At 40.1% G+C, this 15,859-nt stretch overlaps 1 long non-coding RNA gene across 1 annotated transcript in view; it reads right to left on the bottom strand.

The window, feature by feature from the left end:
* LOC307218997 overlaps positions 1-15,295 on the bottom strand; it is a 104,193-nt gene extending 88,898 nt beyond the window's left edge. The window contains exon 1 of the long non-coding RNA XR_013840238.1: positions 15,237-15,295. This is a non-coding gene — a long non-coding RNA (uncharacterized lncRNA). The remainder of the gene's footprint in view (positions 1-15,236) is intronic.
* Between the last annotated feature and the right edge of the window lie 564 nt (positions 15,296-15,859).

The raw sequence follows: 15,859 nt of genomic DNA, 5'->3' as shown, positions 1-15,859 counted from the left end.
GAAAGTACATGATGTCACCAGCGACGTTGCTAGCCAGGAACACTGGGGCTTTGCTATGCTAGAATGAATTAAGCCCCCCCCCTTCCTTCCTTCCTTCAGATTTTTCAAACTGCCCTGTTCATCTTTCAAGTCTGTCCATATTAATATTCCCATTTATGGCAATGGGACTAGCTAAAGGAATTTTCATTGTATTCTGCAAACCTTCCCAAGGGAAAGAGCCCAAGGAGACTACAGATGTGAGTAAGGACCACTCACTTGGGGGGGGGCAGCGTGTTGATTCTGTACTCCGTCCAATTGCCAAATTTACTTTGCTCGTATTTATACGAGAGCCCATTTTGACACATTTTGTTTAGTTAAGTGGAGGAGCCCATTTTTAAAAGAACTCCTATTGCCAAAAATATAAACAGAGCGAGCGTTGATGAATATAAATATTTGAACGGCGGAACATTTTGTTATATCTTATGGAAACACTCCTGATCGAGCAGATGGGAGTTTACCTCATGGATTAGATGAATCAACTGAAATATGCCTACGGTGGGCAATTTTAAATAATGGATGAATATCCCTGGATGGGCTGAATGGATCTATTTCTTAGTGTGCACTAGACGGCTCAAATGGACATTCTGTTCATTTCCAGTTCAGCAGGATGTTACTTAAAGTGTAAACCTCTTTAATTAAAAAGGAATCATTAAGTTTACTCCTATTGCCTCCTCTGAGGCTGATTTGCTAATAAGCAACCGGACAAGGGATGTGCGAAATGAATAGTTGAAGGGAAACTCCGACAGCCAAAGAAAGGTCTAGAGGGTGAAGTTAGTTGATTAGGCACCGTTTGTCATGAATGGGTCCACAGCACGTACAATAGTAAATCCCACTACCTTAGAAGATTAATTCTGAAGGAGGCACTCTTGGGTCAAAGTATACATAGGCGTGTGCCTAATCTCAGAGAAATCAGGCTATTTTCTCACAGCAATTAAGCAGAGGTCTAGGGTTTCACCCACAGTGTATTTAAACACAGGATACAATTAAACCCCACAGTATTAATATCTTTGCTATGCAAAATTGTCTGGGAAATAGATTTTGCCCTCTTTTCAAATGGAAAGCAAGGCAAATTAAAGAGGAAGACTTTATTGGGGATAATTATTCGGCTGAGACAAATGTCAGGTGTTCCTTTGAAAGTGCTCCTTGTCACCTTCGCGGCTGGTGGAGAAATTATTCGAACTTGCATAAAGGAATTATAATTTCACCTTGTGTTGGAAAACAAATAAAAGAAGAGGAAGAAACACACCTAGCTCATTCTAAAGCATATCAGACATTGACTTTCCTATTTCCATGACTGTTACTATTTGAAGAATAATGTTTCAATCAGAGCAGCCCATAACTAACCAAAAAATATATCCTTCTTGACTTGCAATCTATAAGACTTGGGGAAAGGGGGGCAACCGTAACATCTTATTAAGCTATGAATAGTTTTGAAAGATTTCTTTCCGCCATGTTGTCTAAAGATTTTATAGTTACATAAGCAAGGAGCAGGCAGTGTGACTCAAAGAAAATGAATTCCAATTTGAAACAGTACTTGGAAAAGGGGGAACGGACTTCTCAGTTCACAAAATGCTATTGGTTATATATTGATCCAGTGGAGGCAGGGATATTTTAACAATTCAAGAATTTTATTAAATAAGCCATCTCTTTCTTTCTCTCTCCAAATAAATATCCTTTGTGAGTCAGTGGACTTTGCAATTCTCTCATATAGTGTTGTTTTGCTTTTGTCTACGTGTCGGATCTATAATCCAGTTTAGAGCCAAAGAAACTTTCTTTTCTCCTTAAAAGCACAATCAAAATGTAGTTATTTATTTGTTGCATTTTGAAACTGCCCTTCAACCAAGTTTCCCATACAAGTTTCCCATACAACTCATGAGAATAATAATGGAAAATGTGGAATAAAGCATAAAACCATAAAACTTCAACTTTCATTTAAAAATAAATAAATGCAAAGAGCACAGCATTATCAATAGTTCCCTTCCCATTTTCATCTATACAGATGACTGAAATTTTCTACTGAGCAATAGTTTGTACACACACTGCAAGGTAATGTGAACAATGGGGAGAGAAAAATGTGCTGTCCATAGTGTTTCTTATATCATATTGCTGGGGTTCAGCTAAAATGATGAAACATATCAAATAGAGATGAACAGTCTCTAAACTCTGCATGCTTACTTGGAAAATTAATCCCATGGTGTCCAGTGGGAATTATTGCTAAGTTAGCGCACACAGATTTGCAGCCTAATTCCACGTGAAGAACTTTCACTCATTCCTCAGCAAGCAAGAATAACCTGATGGTAGTGTTCAGAAATGCAGTTAACAGTGTGAACCTTTTAACCACCAGATCTATAAACCAGTTATATCAGAATAAAGTGAAGAGAAAAGATTAAATCTCAGCTCCACTGTTGTCAGCTCAAATCCTCTTATTTGTGGATGGAACTACGCTTGCGATATATACAGCAAGGATGCTAATAGATGCCTCACATTCTAATGAAAAATTGCAGCTAACTGTTCTAAAACACAGTCAATGACTTAGTTTTCGGGGACACTGCCAGCTTTTTAGACTCTTTTTTTAACCTTTCAAATTGCAGCATTTTTCTCTTAAACAAGTTGCTTACTAAATGCGTACACACTCTTCTTCTTCTCTCTCTCTCTCTATTTTTGCAAAGGAAACTGACCTTTTAAGTGATTATTTTCCAACACTTTCAAGGAAGAGCATTTCACCTATCATCTTTACATATTCAATGCGCTGCAACAAATGAACCCCTAACCTTTCTGGCAAAATGTATTGTACTGCAGGACACAAAATCACTTGCTAGCTTTAATTAAGTTCCTTTAAAAGAAATGTAATTCTTAACCACTGGGGGGACTGAAGAAGAATCTTAGAATCTTATTTAGTTATAAAAAAGTAAAACAAAGCAAGGCTGCTCCAACTCATTAATATAATCACTCTGTTGTACCTTCACATAATCCATTAAAATTGGTCTGCTGGAAGAAAACTTAAACAACAACAACAACGAGAACGTTCGAATAATACAGTATTATTAGAAACAATAAAATGCCTTTAACTGGTAATTAGTGAAGTCCTAATTTGAGGTCTGTTAATGTTAATGAAAAGCAGCTAAACTAACACGATATTTCTCCCCAGTTCCTGATATGATTTCAATAAAGTTCTGATCATCACCATCATGTTTTGGATATAGATGTGATCAGGAAATTTCAGGATACATTCTAAACAAATTACCCCTTATGGGACCTTACAGGACAAAGTTAAGGGAATCATTTTGGTATAAAGGATACTTCCAAGAACAAATAGGTCAATACACAACAAAGCCAAAAAGATGCAGAAGTACCAAGGAAACGTGACCATGGATGAGAGTTTTTCTATAAAAAATAGGGCAAATTGACCTGAGGTTAAATTAATCATGATGGAGATTTTCCCTTTTGCATTACAACTGTTGGATGAGCATAAAGGAATCTGTGCTTTCCTGTGCTGTCCGGTTTGGAGGTGGCAAAGTAATTTATTTGTCTGAATGTTACTGGATCTGTTTATACCTTAAGCCTGATTTAAACTTGCTCCAGGTCTTGCCAATGAGATAGGGTAAACCTTTAACCAAACAAATCAGCACTCTGTGCTTCTAACCAAAATTGTATAAAATGATAGAATAAAAATTTCCATTCACACTACACACTGTGTTCATATACAAAATGTGTGTGTGTGTGTGTGTGTGTGTGTGTGTGACTGGTGCAGAAACTGTTTGTATCCATCTCTGTTCACCGACACCATTGTTTATATAAATATGTTTATATAAACATTGGGGTGTGTGTGAATGTACACAGATACAATTTATACATCCATCATTTGTGTACACGTACACACACACACACACACACACACACAGTTACAAATAGTATACAAACAAACCTATATCAGGCATTGTCTATTGTGGTTTCCAACTTTCAGAGATTGCAGCAAATATCTGACAATTATTTGTTACATGTTTGTTGTTAGGGATTTGTGAAAAGATGGTCTATGAAAAGTCAGGGGTCAGCTTATGGGAGCCCCCGAACGGTAAGGCCACAGTAGAATGGCATCAGTTTTATATTGCTCTGTCCTCACAATCCACCATAGTACGACTCACTGAGCCACTGAGAGCAGCCGAAGGGAAAGGAAAACATGGGAGACATGTCACTTCATCAGTTACTGTTGATTGGGAAGAGGAGATTTCACCAGCTTCTCTGTGTTGAAATGCTATTAGGGTCTCTAAAGTGCAAGGGGGGGGGGACCTAAAACAATGTCAACAAATCAATTTTGATCGAATGAAGTACTGTTAAGATATGGAGGGGGGATCCAGGTTTGGCTGAAAACAAACTTCTTCAAAAGTAGTTATCCAAAATAAAATTATCCTATAAAGTTAACATCTCCCTTGATAAATAATAATAATGGATTTATTAGTTTTTATTTGTATCCCTCCCTCCCCGGCCGAGGCTTCTTAGCACCTTTTTAAAGCCCTGCCTCTTATTTTTAATTATCTTGGGACTTGTGTGTGTGTGTGTGTGTGCGCGCACGTGCACACTGCCCCTTCTCTCCCCTCTCCTCCCACAAAAGAGTGGCAAGCAATAGGAGCAGTCTAGCAGGGAGTTTGAAATTCAGCCACAGTCCCTCTGAAGCTATGCAAGCATTGTTCCTTAGTCCCCCCAGTGGCTTCCAATAGCAGATGAACCAAGGATAATTGCTGCTTATTCAGGGCTAACTGCCATAAGTACTTTTAGCTTGTGTTTGTATGTATGTTTCTCTCTGAATGGAAGCAAATCTCTGAAGTTGTGTGGTGTAGGACCAAAGATGAAAGCGAGGGGCAGGCAAGAGATTGGGACCGTTTGATACAGGGCATTCAGGTCGGAGTTAAACATTATAAACTTAAAGCATATGCAGATGACCTTGTTTTGACATTACAAGAGCCAATAGCTAGTACTAAGAGGGCCTTAGAAATAATTCAGGATTTTGGTCATGTGGCGGGATTCAAGTTAAATAAGACAAAAACTAAGGTTTTGGAAAAAAATCTGACTCCGTTTGAAAGAGAAAGGTTTCAGAAGGAGACAGATTTAACACTGGTAAGTAAAGTTAAATACCTAGGGGTAAACATGACCTCTAAGAATGTGAATCTATTTAAGGATAATTATGAAAAATGCTGATCAGAGGTGAAAAAGGATTTGGAAATATGGACAAATTTGAAGCTTTCCTTGCTAGGCCGAATTTCTGTTATTAAGATGAATGTATTGCTGAGATTGCTGTTTTTGTTTCAATCGTTACAAATTATTGACAAAATGGACTGTTTTAAGAGGTGGCAAAGAGATATATCAAGATTTGTCTGGCAGGGCAAAAAGCCCAGAATAAAGTTTAAGATACTTACAGATTCTAAAGATAGAGGGGGATTTGCCCTGCCAGACTTGAAACTATATTATGAATCAGCAGCTTTTTGCTGGTTGAAGGAATGGCTACTTCTTGAAAACACTGACGTTTTAGATCTTGAAGGTTATGATAATGCATTTGGATGGCATGCATATTTGTGGTATGGCAAGGTTAAGGTACATAAGTCTTTTAAAAACCATATTGTCAGAAAAGCACTGTTTAATGTATGGTCGAGATATAAAGATCTTTTGGAAAGGAAAACCCCAAGGTGGCTCTCACCCATGGAGGCCAAAGCGTTGAAAAGAATTAATATGGAGACAAAATGGCCAAAGTATTGGGAAATTTTGGAAGAGGAAGGTGGTAAATTGAAACTACAGAGTTATGAGAAACTAAAAGATAAGGTGCGAGACTGGTTACATTACTTTCAAATAAGAGAAGCATATAACCAGGATAAGAAAGTGGGCTTCCAGGTGGAAAAATCAAAGTTAGAGACAGAGTTGTTAGAACCCAATGTTAAGGTATTGTCAAAAATGTATAACTTGCTGTTGAAGTGGAACACGGAGGAAGAGACGGTAAAATCAGCTATGATAAAATGGGCACAAGATATAGGATATAATATTATGTTTGCAGACTGGGAGAAGTTATGGACCACCGGGATTAAATTTACGGCATGTAATGCCTTAAGAGAGAATTTTATGAAAATGATGTATAGGTGGTACATGACCCCAGTCAAGCTTGCAAAAATTTATCATCTGCCCGATAACAAATGTTGGAAATGTAAAGAAACTGAAGGTACATTCTTTCATCTTTGGTGGACGTGCCCAAGGATTAAGGCTTTCTGGGAGATGATATATAATGAACTAAAAAAGGTACTTAAGTACACTTTCCCTAAGAAATCGGAGGCTTTTCTCCTGGGCATAGTCGGCCAATTGGTGTTAAAGAACGATAGAACCTTTTTAATGTACGCAACGGCAGCAGCAAGAATTCTTATCGCCAAACATTGGAAGACACAAGATATACCCACGCTGGAAGATTGGCAGATGCAACTGATGGAATACATGGAAATGGCGGAAATTACTGGCAGAATCCGGGATCAGGGAGAAGAGTTGGTGGAGGAAGACTGGAAGAAATTTAAGATGTATTTACAGAAACATTATAAAATTTTTGAATGCGTATGATGTTGGAATGAAACGAAGGGGTTCTAGCAATATGGTTAGAAGTTTAAATTCGTGAGGATAATTAATTAAGGGTAAAATTAAGAAGATATGAATTTGCTGTTTAAATTTTTAAATGGGATACAAAAAAGGGAGATGTGAGGAAGTCAGGAAAATAAGTTAATGAATGTTATGATATTTGAAAAAGGGATTTTTCTTTGTTTAAATTGTTCTTTTAAGTTTTGGTCTCGCTTTTTCTTTTTTATGTGTGTATATGTATTTTCATTTTTGTTTTGTCTTTTGTGAACCTTTTTTCTATAAAACTCAATAAATATTATTATAAAAAAAGAGAGATTGGGACACTGTTCTGAGCATCGGAATAGCTGGTTAGGTTCAGGCAATAGCAGAGCATCTGAGAAAAGTGCTGTTGGTACTGAGGGGCGTGTGATGGTGGGGAAAACATCTAATTATAAATCTTATATTTGGGGAAGGATCATAATTCAGTGGCAGAGCATTTGATTGGCATGCAGAAGGGTTAAGGTGCAATCCAGGTACAGCTGGGAAACCCTGAAGAGTCATTGTGTCAGGGACTGTGTAGAGGAGGAATGGTGGAGACTGCCTCCCCGGCCTGACCCTTCCAGGGAGGAGGAAGAGGGAGACAGTATAGATTTACAACAGGGGTTTGAGGGAGGTCACAACTCAGAGGCAGATGAGGGGGAAAGTTGGGAAATAATGGGAGAGCCAGAGCAACACCCGGCTGACACCTTGTCATTGAAAAGCATTCCAGACCCTCCATCTCCCAGAACCCGGTGAGCCTTAAAAGTAGGAGAGCAAATTGCTCAAAGACAGAGGGCATGTAGCAGCACCCGTAGAGGAGATGAATGAGGAAGTGGGAGAGACGAGGGGTGGAGATTCACTCGGGACAACACCATTATCCAAGATAGCCTCTCTCTGTAAAGACTGAAATAAAAATGGACTGCAAGAAACTTTTCCTTGTCTTTATAATTTGCTGGGCAATCAGCCGGGAGCTGCTGACAGCATCCTGACACACTGTGTAGATGATGGACCACTGGTCTGACTCAGTTTATGGCAGCTTCCTGTGTTCTTATATGTGTCTGTGTTCCCACACATTCCTATTGAATAAGAAAAATAAAATAACAGACCTTCCAAGTGTCTCTATCTTCCAGGGATAGTCCTGGATTTACAGAAGCTGTCCCGGTTTCTGATTTGATTCCAGAATGTCCCATTTTTCCTTTGGATGTCCCTATTTTCATCAGAGAAATGTTTGCATGTATGGAGTTATGCGATGCCCCGAGCCAAGATTATGAGTAACTATGCAACCTTTAGAAGACATCTGAAGGCAGTCATGTGCAGGGTGGTTTTGTAATATTTAACGTTTTATTATGTTTTTATATATGTTGGAAGCTGCCCAGCGTGGTAACCCAGTCAGATGGGCAGGGTACAAAGAAGAATTAGAATTAGAATTAGAATTAGAATTAGAATTAGAATTATAGCAGCAGAAGCAGCAGCAGCAGCAGCAGCAGCAGCAACAACAACAACAACAACAACAACAGAATAAGACATCCTTATTTTCATCGGAGAAATATTGGAAGGTATGAAATAGCAATGTGCTAGAAGTTTTTAAAGTCCTCAGTCTGAAAATGAACATATAGCCCCCACCCATGTCTAATGCTAAGTAAGATAGCATGCAGTAAGTATTCAATGTTCTAGATGTAAACCTGCAGTCAATGTACCTCAGTCCAAGAAAGTTGAATCACAGGACGGAGGGGGTGGGGTGACGGAGAGGAAAATGTGCATCTCTGCTGCACTTCCTACAGCTTCTTTGAGACAGAAATCTGATTGGGCACATAATCGTGTCATTTAAATGGAGAGCAATAAGGCAAAATTGACTCCCTGTCATGTCCTCCTCCAGTCCTCGAGTGCTTATTATGTGTACTAGCGGCAAACAATGCAGAAGAGACGAGGAGAGGTGGTGAATCAAACAAACTTGCCACAGTTTACATTCCTATAAAGCTAAGTATTTGCACGGCAGTAAATGAATATTTATGCTAAGTGCGTACTTTCCCTCTCCTGAACGCTTTCAACTCATCCAACATCCATCCTGCGTAACAGGCGGAGGCAGAGCAAACAGGAAGGCTGGAGCATGGCAGCGAACTGGTAAACAAGACCTACTCTGGGCTAGCGTCAAATCTGCTGTTGTTTCCTTATGTTCCCCATCCATAGAGCTTCAGTTTTGCACTTGCCCTTCAAGGCAGCCCGGTCCAGAGAAACAGACGGACACTTAATTTAGCACTTTATCAATACACAGTTATCCGACATGTGCTTATTTCATTGTGGCTGCGGTGGGGAGGGGGAGCGAGCCGCATGGTTACTGAGTCGAACTTGTCTGTGTGCACAGAGAACACTCCGGCCACAGATGTGACTGGTTAACTGTACAAGCAAGGAGGATAAATCCGCACAACAATACTTCATTCAGCAAGGAAATCTGCAGTGGATTACAGCTTCTCTATGGTTAGGTCTGTTCTTAATTTACTGCTTTTATTCAGTTTTCAACCATAAATGAGCCCCTTATGAGGCATTCACTATGCAGAATTGACAACTCTTTTTATCTGCTTGAAAAATATTTTTGGATAATAATTTATGGTTAGGAAATATTTTAAGCAGTTTCAATAGTTACATTATATTCATTCAATGCTTAATGATGCAGTGTCTCACTGGCTTTTTTTTATTAAATGAAATCCAGGGCAATCTGGTAATTTCATGTATTTGCAACAAAAAAAGTAACTTGGCTGTACAGGAACACGATCTTTTAAAATGCATATTTCACAGGAACCATGATTTTTTTTTTTCTTTATTTTTCCCTCCCTTCTCAGTTTTGTTTAATACTATTAAGCCACGTCTCATGAGGAAAGGTTAGTCAATAATTTTTAACCAAGGTTGGTGTCTACTGGAAATCAAATTTAGGGGGAGGGACTCTAGGCAGGCATGAATATTTTGTTTGTGTTTCTTTAAAAAGTATTTAAGGGGGGAAGGAGATGATAGAATTTGATTCTAAACAGTCCAAAATAGGGAAGATGTGGAAGATTTATGTTGGTGCCAAAATAACTAGGTAGGATTACCATACTATTTCTGTATCCAACTAAAAACTGAACTCCTCCTCCTCCTCCTCCTCCTCCTCCTCCTTCTTCTGTTGCTTTTCTCACAAAGTGACCCCAGAAGACTTACTTTAAAATCAGTTAAGACCATCCAATAGAAATATAAAAATACCACTATACAGATAAAAGGCAGGACTTAAAAGATCCCACTGCAACAACAGAGGTCAAAATGCCACCTTTCAAATTAAGGTCCAAAAAGCAAGGTAAAAAGAAGTCTTAACCTGACGCCAAAAATTAAGTAGGGTGCCCTGGGGAGAACATTCCACAAACAAGGGGCCACCACTGAAAAGGCCTGATCTCATGTTGCCACACTCCAAAACTCCCATGGAGGGAGTGATGATTGCAGGGTTTGAGTTGGTTCATGTGGGGAGAGGCTGTCCTTGAAGCACTAGGGTTCTGAGCTGCATAAGGCTTATTAGGTCAGAACCAGCACTTTGAATTAGTAATAATAATAATAATATATATATTTTTTAATTATTTATACCCTGCCCTCCCCAGCCAAGACCGGGCTCAGGGTGGCTAACCCTCGGTATAAAAACAATTGATTGAAATACAACTTAAAAACAAGATTAAAATACAACATTAAAACATTAAAATACAGCCTCATTTCAGTGGAAACTCAAATCAAAAACTTTTTGGGGGATGAAAACATCAAGTTGAATTGAGCCCAGACACAAATTGGTAGCCAGTGCAGTCATGCCAGAGTTGGTGTTATATGTCCATACCGTCTTGCCCTGGTCAACAATCTGTCCAGTGACTTCTGCACCAGCTGCAGTTTCCAAATTGTATTTGAGGAAGCTCTGGGTCACTTTTGTAGATGCAGAGGAGTTGTGGAAGGCACTAGCTGGGGAACCCTCTAGGCAACCTCCAGAAGCAGCTTGGGAAAGGCGCTGGAGATCAGGAGCCTTAGGGAGTGGGAGGAAGGTGGGGACCTTCAGTCCTTGCAACTGCTGTATTGGGGCAAGATCTGCTGGGAAGAGTTGCTGGCATCACTAGACCTGCACTGTTTTGGTTTCTTTGAAGAGCTAATTTCACGGACACCATGTTTTTTTGTTGCTGACCTATGCTTGACTCTGGATCCTGACAAAGGGATTGGCATGCGCCCAGTGATTCTGATCCCTGATGCCATACCTCATTCCCACTAAAATGAAGAGGCCTTAGTCTGCATAACCAGATGAAACACTGTGGTTTTAATCTGCACACTGAATTAATGGACGTGTTGGGACAGGCTGGCGCTTAGCTGAAAGTGATGCTCTTCGAAGGAAGCTGCCATGCAGCTTCTGGATCTTTGGAAGTCATCACCATGCTGCAAAGAATTAAGCACAATCATAAATTTCTGTCTCTCTCGCTCTCCCCCCCCCCCATTTGCTTTATTGTGCTTCCTCAGAGATGCCATCCATTGGTGTCATAATTGGCTGCAGAGGACAGAAGTCGTGTCAATGATATGGAACACACTTATTAATTGAGACAATAGTGACGAGACTGTAAAAAGCCTTCCAAGATGACAAATTCCCCTTTGCATTATTTTAGATTAATTTAAAGTGCTGGCACACAAAGCTTTACAACTTTATTCTTGGCAGAATATGAGCACTTTCAGACTCATTGATACTCAGGGATTCTTTTTGCTATTACAGAGGAAACTCCCAGTAGAAAAACAAAGGGAAACATTTCAATGAGGTACTTGTAGTGTTTTCCTCATTAGCAGCTACAGTGTCTTGAACAGGGAACGAGTGTTTGGGGAAAAGTTTTCTTGGCATTAACAAGAAAGGACATTGCTTTTACAGGCAAAAACACGTTATGATTTTCTGAAACATCCTATAATGGAACCATATGAAATTTGATTTCTTAAAAAAAATACAATAAAAACAAAACTAAGTGCTAGAGTGGCTTTTTTTCTTTAAGAAATGTCCATCTATTTAAATATAATCCTATATACTGAACAATTTCTAAACTAAGAACGGTTCCATTTTATGGCTTCCAGGTTTCCTTTGTTTTCAGTTTATAGGTGAGTAGGTTTGATGTATTTTTAAAACAGAAATTGCATTGTTTTGTTACTGAGCGTCCTTGTTTCTGTCTCATTGATACCTTATGACCATGAACAGAAGTTGAGAGCTTTTTCTCATTTCATCAGAGCTTTTTTCAAATCTGTCAGATAAAACACTGAAGCTGACCCTAAGCCCAGCCCCTTGAGTGCTGATTCCAGTTTTGCCACTGGGAAACTGCACTCCTGCCTCTCAGTATTTATTTGCAAGATGTGAATGGCACTTGGCAGCAGGAATGGGGAACCTATGGCTCTTGGAGAGGAAGGACCAGAGAGCCACCACAAGTTCCCTCCACACACCCATCACATTTTGGCATATTATAATCTGCCATCTGCTCTCTATGTGCTCCTTCATTGTACACTTTCATGGTAGAGAGCATCATCGAAGGAGGTGCTGAGCAGGATATTTCCTTGGAGAAGGTCTTTTGGCCCTTATCCCCTAGTGCTTTTCTTTCTTAGGGTACTCAAGAGTATGCACCATTTTGCCTAAAGACAAAGCACTGGTTAAAAGTATGGCATGTACTGTAACAAAGCGTATTCTCCCTCATGAAGAGCATGTGTTGCAGTGGGGTCTGCCAAGCCACCACTCTGTTGCCAGGCAGTGTTCCTAAAGAGGGCCTAGGGCAACGATTGGCTGGCTGGGTTGCTGGGGTAAAGGTTATGTTGCAATTTGGGTGGGAGGGGTAAAAGGTTTTAAATACCCTGCATGCAGCCTGGAGCTTTCTCTTTGCTGCGTGCAGTGGATCACCTGCCCATCCGCCCTAAATTAAGGGGTGTTTTGCATTGACCTTGCTATGCCTGTCATTGGGTCGTCTGCCGTTGGGGAGCATGCGGGGAGAGGTGAGGGCCTGTGACTCAGTTCCATTTCTCCCCAATATTGTTTTCCCTTACTGGCTTTCGGTGGTGCCCAGAAGTCAGTTCTGTCCCCAGGTGGGGGGACAGACAGTCTTAACCAATGATTAAACAACCACTCACGCTTATGTATTTCAATAAAGTTGTGGCCAAAATTATACCAAAAACCTTAAACAAAAATAATGTGTGTGATGTGAGTTATTTGGGGGGTGGCTTGGGGACCTCGACACACAACTTCATGGTGAGTACTGGCACCTTTTTTTTCTAGAACATAAGCTCTGGGTGTAGGGCTTCCCTACTTTGCCAACTCCTCTTCGATCAGTATGATTACAGCGCGCTTATGTGTAATAATTTGCTGTATTCTCCTCCTCCCTCTTGCCAAAGCCCAGTTTCCACATTTCCCAGGTGCACCATTGAACAGAACACGCTCTGGCAAAGGCACTGCATCCATGATTTGTAATTTGCCCTAATGGCACTCCGGGGATGCAAACTTGAGTTACAGATTATTTATCATATCAGTGGGGGAGAAAGTCTAATTCATTACACCTAGTTAATCCTACCAGATAGGCTACAAATAATAACACTGACCTATGTCACTAGGCTGCTCTAGGGATTACAGAGAAAATCTATACGCAGTGTTACTGTTGTGCCTGCAGGTGCACATGCAAGTACAGAGTCGCCTTCCCCACCCCTGTGGAAACATGTGCTCTAATGTCACCAATAGGTAGCTTTTTCTCTTTGTGTGGTGCCCATGGCATTTCTCAGTTTTGCAAATTTGCCCATGGGCCCAGAAAGGTTGGTGACCCCTTGGGGTAGCATCTTCAAGAAATGCACTAAGTGCTTGATATGTTTCTATGCAGATAGAAAGGATTCCGTCTCATGGATTGGCAGAAGTGGTTAGTGGATCAAGCTCTGCTTTAGTTATACCTTGAGTGGTCTTGGCTCCTGCACTTCTTGTCCTTTAAATGCCAGCCCTTATATGTAAAGTTGTCCATGACATTGGTTTTTCTGAAGTCATGGTTAGCAAGCACACCAGCAATGTTGCTGGGGCAGTGAGGTTGCAACAGAAACCAGAGAGCTACATGGAACCCACTATTGTGAATAAGTTCAATATGTGTTTGTTTGTCCAGCCACCATAAACACAGCACACCTGATTTTTGATCCTTGCCTGATGAGTGGTGGGCAAATCACATCTTAGAACCATTAACAAAAATAGGTTTTACATAAACTTCCACTATCAGGCAACAGAAAAATTCCCCAAGGGGAGAAGCAGCTGTGTAAATGTACCCTTGCATTGTATCAATTGCCTTTCAAAGAGACCAAAGCTGTAATTACCATCTTAGCTTAAACACATGCCCACTCAGACACAGGCACGCACAGCCAAGAATATAGAGAGGCATCTTATAGGTGACCAAGGGACCGAAATCCCATTTTTCAGGTATGTACTGGGACATTTTCAGGAACCCCCTTTTCATAGCAGCTCCTTGTTCCTCTTGAAAAGCCAACCGAAAGTACCATCCGAAACACTGATGTCTATTTGACCACTTCAAAGAACTTATTATTGTGAGTGAGGAGGTTTTCCCAAAGCAGTTCTGCTTCTTCTTCCTTAAGTAAAAAGAGGTTGGAATATTTTGAAAAGAAAACGTGAAACCTTGCTTTCCAAAGAAACATCTATAGGGTAGCTGCATCACACACACATCCCAAAAAAGGACAAAGGAGACACAGACTTACGTAAAAATGCCATATGCTCATTTATAGAGTTGCCCTTATTACTATTATTTCAATAGGGTAGACACACAATACATCTCACATTAGTGGGGAAGGCAGGGACCCAAGTGACATGTTTATCTGCTCAGTATGGTAACTTCATGGCCCTTGCTGTCTCTTCTTAGGGTTCTTTGTCTGTAAACCAGATTTGGACTGCACAGATCTTCAAATAGTGAGGATGCTCTCAAACAGAGGACTGTCTCATGTAAAGCAAGACACCTGGCCACCCTAGTATTTCAACTTTTTCATAGTAAGATCCACTGACTAAGAGAGAAAAGAAAATATCTGTGCTTCAGAAAGCAGAAAAGTACCACTAGACCAATAATAAATATCCTCAGTGTATGCAAGAAGGAAAGTAACAATCAACAATCCCCTCTTTCCCCTTTTGGGGCTATAAATTACCTGAAGCAATTTCTGTAATGGGACATGATACTTGTACAATGATCCTGCACTAATTTTACAAAGCAAAACCTCAGTTCCTGGTTGAAAGAGTACAGTAGAAACTCCGCCTTCCGTTAAAGATCTTCAGTAGGTTCACATAATTAAAGGAGAACATGTCATAAGGCAGCTTAAAAATTCAAGGTAGAGAAAGTACCTTTCCTACCCTGTCTAGGCTCTCTCCCTCTCCCTCCTTCCCCCCACCTCTCTATATATAGCTGTAACAAAGAATGCAATTGTTTAAATATTTTGCTGCCCATCTAAATTAGTCTGCCACTGTGATTACGGAAGGGCATAGATTCAATTGCACTTTCTGTGTGCAGAGCTACTGGGAAAATCCCCAGCTTCTTGGTACTTACCAAATTATATCCTTCCTTATCTCAGGAGCAACAGTCTAGTAGGTGCACATTGCAACTCTAGGGTGAAACACATGGTACTCTTATCTCAAGAGCACTTACAAGGACCTCACAAAAGTTGTTAATTATTAACCTACCTTCAGGGCTTACCCTATTAGTTCAAGTCTGACTTTTAAGTATTTACTGTTTAAACCCAGGCAAGTATCAAACACTTCCTTCAAGAGGATCTGCACCACTACATTCTAGAATGTTCCTATGCTTGGCTCTCATATTAGACTACTTCAAGCCTGCAGAGTTCAATTATGTGTAGCATTTGTATGTTTATATTATATTTGCCAAAATGGACTGGGAACATGCTCAAGGCCCTGAGTTAATCAGAAATTCAGATAATCAAGAATGCTGTTTGCACAGGATTATGATAATGCCAGGCTACCAGAAAGACAAAGTAAATTTCAATAGCAGGGCAATCTGGCTCATTGAGGCTCAGATAAAGGAGATGCTACTGTAGGTAATAAAAGGTGTTCAATGTATCTGTACTGCAGGTTCACAAATCTAGCTTTCTTTTGTCCAAAAGGAATAGGAGTTGTTATTAGGAATATATGTGTGTGCATACGGAAATTACATAG

The sequence above is a fragment of the Podarcis cretensis genome, assembly GCF_951804945.1.
Source record: "Podarcis cretensis genome assembly, chromosome: 6".
In the NCBI taxonomy this organism is placed as follows: Eukaryota; Metazoa; Chordata; class Lepidosauria; order Squamata; family Lacertidae; genus Podarcis; species Podarcis cretensis.
Note: the sequence above shows the minus strand (reverse complement) of the source record. Positions and strands in the feature narration are given on the sequence as shown.